The following is a 4,034-nucleotide window of genomic DNA, read 5'->3' as shown; positions in this document are numbered from 1 at the left end:
CCCTCAACTCTAGCAAGCAGTGTTTGGAGTTACAGATGTTCAATACATTGCATAACCAGGTCTATAAACTCTGGCAGAGTTTTGCACATTACTTACTTGAATATGAAAGACACTAAAGTGAAATGAGGCAGGATAATTAAGACTGTGCACACTCTAGCACAGACCAAGGGCCATTTCTTATCACAACCTGAAGGCCATGTCTTGTTGCACCCTGCTTTAAACCTGAAATCCGCTATGTGGATCAACAGCATATTGCCATAAAAAGTACACTATGAGGGCTTTGGTTTGTTTTTTTGTTTGGTTGGCTTTTTCATTTTATACAACCATAAGATTTAAAAGGAGAAAAAGAATCCTAGTAAATGAAAACAAAGTAACCTGGAAATGTAAGATGGAGACAAAATTTGACAGTGGCCAAACCTATTTTGCTAGCATTACAGTCCTCTTCCAATATGTACAACTAATAACCAGTAAATATTTTGGTCATGACAGGAAAACAATTCATGAAGGCTCTCTATGTTTCAATTGGACATGAACTGAATTTTTAATAAAATGTTAGTCTCAAAGCAATTCAAAAGATTTCATTTTGAAAAGAGAAAGAAAATCATATCTAAGCAAAAGAGATTCTATAGACCTGTTACCCAAATAGCTAACAGAAAGCTTGAAACATGACACAGAAAAAAGATGTGCAAAGTATCCTGACATTGCTGTCACATTACAAGTCAGTATTTCAAGAGCAATGAATGAGATGTAAATATTTGCCCTAGGTAGCTAGACCAAAGAATGTAAACAGATTCCACAGATATAATACAATTTGTCAATATCTTTACTGCTGGAAATGGAAATGTTAACTCTGGCAGGCCACTGATCCTGAAAGATGAGTATAATAAATTACATTTTACCTGTCAGTCATTCACATCATTGCCTTTCTTGCAGCTGACTGCTCTGTTGCCTTCCATTTCTTGTTTCAAGGCACTGAACAACTTTTTATATCCACTTTTCAATCAGTCTTTTTTTTGCAGATTCCCTACTGCTGTCTCAGGTTAATACAGCTTTTTTCAGAACTGGTATGTTTTCTTCCCTTATTTTCTCAGTGTTGCCTGTGTCCACTGTCCCCCACCTCAGAAAGGCGGCCCTTCTGGTCTCTGAAGTGTTATCTTAAGTCTCCCTTCTCAAGGTCCACAAATTTTAACCACCTCCTACAATAAAATCTGATCACTGATCACTCACTGAAGTCAGCAAGAGCCTTTCCATTAACTTCAATGGACTATGAATCAGGGCCAGATTGCTGTCAGTAGCACTGGACTGAAATCTAGTAACAGAAAAGAACACAAAAGAAACTGTATGGGTACCCTTGATACCATCTGTGACTATTTTCAATATATTTTCTCCAGTCCTTATGCAAAGGACTAAGGCTTTATATTGTACCTTTATCTCTACAAGTCCGTAGTGATGTCAAAGACTTGTGACAGAGCTTGAATAAATAAGCATAGAATAGTTCCTGTAACAACTTCTACATACTACAAAATACCATTCTACATCTAGCTAGGTAAACCAAAGAAAATTGTCATGTTTACGAATCAGGTTAGAAAATCATTACAAAAAAAATCCAGAGTTCAAATGGTTGTTTAGGTAGAGTGGAGTATTCAGAAAGCACAATGAAAAGTTTAAAGCCACTATATTCTAAATTTTCACTAGTGAGAACTTACAATTCTGTTCTTGAAAGGAATCTGTCTCTAATCCTATGTTATTAATCTGAAAGCAAGTTGAAGGAAAAAAAAGCATTCCAGCAATCAAAAATAACACTGTGGCTTTCCTTCATTCTTCTTGCCTTCATTCACAAACATTGTTACTTATTTCCTTCTTATGTAATTCCTCCTGCCTCTTGTAATCTGTCTCTGATGCATATTATTTAAGGGAAAAATTCAAATAAATTGCTTTTGCCTACCTTCCTTCTCCTATCGCTTATTTTATCATAAGTGCCTTGTTGCAAAGCCAGTGCCTTTCTGCAATCCTACAATGCTCCCACCAAGTGGTATATAAATTCTTACAGACAATTTAGGATATCTAATGTGGTACAACAATTAAGATAGAATCTTCCACACAGCATTTGTGTATCATGTTATGGGAAAGGCTATCATCATCAGACAGCAACTACTGTCTGTATAAGACTAAATTATGACACATTTAAAAGGTATGCTATGGTTTGAGGCTATTTCAACAATAATTTGACAGTAATTACAATTCACATTTTTACCCTATATTGCACTAAACAAGGTACTTTAGGGGAGAGGATAAAAGTAACGCTGCCTATTACCACATAACTTTGCCAGGTGTATCAGCAAGCACAAAGCCAGTAAGATGACCTTCACTGAAAGGGTGCAGTTTCAGTGATACAGGTTTGAGGTGTTCTGTTTGGGGTTTAGGGGGCTTTTTGTTAAATATATTTATGCTGACACTTTTAATACAATGAAGTACACTCCACCCTCCTTGTTTCAGCTATGGGAGGCAAATGGTTTGTAGAAATAAAATTGCTGTTGCAACAAGGTTGCTTATGACATTGTTTAATACAAAAAAAAAAAAAAAAAAAGAGTTGGGACACAGTACATTGATAGGGGGTGGAGTGTATCATATATACAAAAGAGGGGTATTACTTCTCTTCTGTTATCTGACATTGATGTGGGAAGAGAGGACAAAACCAAATGCATTTTCTTTTCAGCACTGAAACATGCAAAGACAAAATGCTCAATACAAGTTGTATGCAGCTCAGAATAATAAAAAGAAATGCCCCAGTAAATTTGCTTAGATTTTTTTAAAATATATTTAATTCTCTAATTTTTCACTTCAAAACTTAGAATTAAGCAATGACTGAACAGGATCTGAAATACAGACAATGCATTGCTCACATCACATCAAAAGGATTCTTTCAAACGCTGCTGTGGATTTCTAAACTTACACTGAAATTTTAGTTGCTGGGAATTTGAAATGCAAGATGAACTTGGCCACATAACATCTATTTTCTTTAAGTGGAATTGCAAATATGCAATAAATTGCTGTTTCAAAGAAGCAACATGCAGAATTCAAAATTATTTGTTTCTTGCAGGATTCTGTTGATCTGTGCATGAAGAGGTATTGAAGCAGTGGTGCAGTGAGAATCACTACAGTGATACAAATCCACAGCTCAAGCATGAGATCCTGGATGCTGGATCTCTGAGGAGCAACACTATACTGTTCTCCAAAATACACCGCTTCCTTTCACCAATGAACTTAGTTTTAAGAAAAGCAGCTGCTCACCAACTTTTTTTCAACAGAAAAAACAAAGGGATGGGAGGAGGAAAGTGGGAGGAGGGAAGAGGTGGAAAGATCCTATGCATTAAGATGACATTTAGAGAGCTGCAAACAGAAAGCAAACACAAATATTTAAAAATGTGATAGATTTCAACCAGAAATGTGAAAGCATTTTCCCCTGTAAATAACTTGTCAGAGTTGGCTGGGACAAAATTTGGGTTGCAGCTACAGGTAGAAGCAACATTGTTAAGAAACAAAACAAACAGGCATTTACCTCCCGCCCCAACACCCACTTCCTCCCCCGGTTAGCAAAGTATGACTGATGCTTTTGGTCAGCTGCAAGGCAAATATTAGCTAGAATCTCATCCAGATCCACGGTCCCAGATGTTTAAAACTTATCATGGATTAAAGCCATGAAATAAAAATTAAAAGATAAATTTCAATTTGAAATTTTATTGGCGTGTTGCTAGAATGGTCAACATCAATTGACAGGAGAGACTTTGTCCACATATTCTGAGAACAGCCTTCCTGCACCTCTCCCCCCCTCTTTTCTTCCTCTCTCTCGCTTTCAGCATTAATGCCACTAAAAGCCAAACAAAATACTGGCTATGGGTGTAAAGAACGCTGGTTTTTTTTTTTGGAATGTTGCCATGGATCCTGCTGCTTCCAGTCGAGTCCCACGGAAAGAGGGTGCAGCCTCCTGTCTCTGTGGCAGGCTAAGAGCCCACCGGCGGGGGGGAGGAAGACAC

The sequence above is a fragment of the Acanthisitta chloris genome, unplaced genomic scaffold (assembly GCF_000695815.1).
Source record: "Acanthisitta chloris isolate BGI_N310 unplaced genomic scaffold, ASM69581v1 scaffold4622, whole genome shotgun sequence".
NCBI classification, from domain to species: domain Eukaryota; kingdom Metazoa; phylum Chordata; class Aves; order Passeriformes; family Acanthisittidae; genus Acanthisitta; species Acanthisitta chloris.
The sequence above is the reverse complement of the archived record's forward strand: the minus strand, read 5'-3'. Positions refer to the sequence as shown.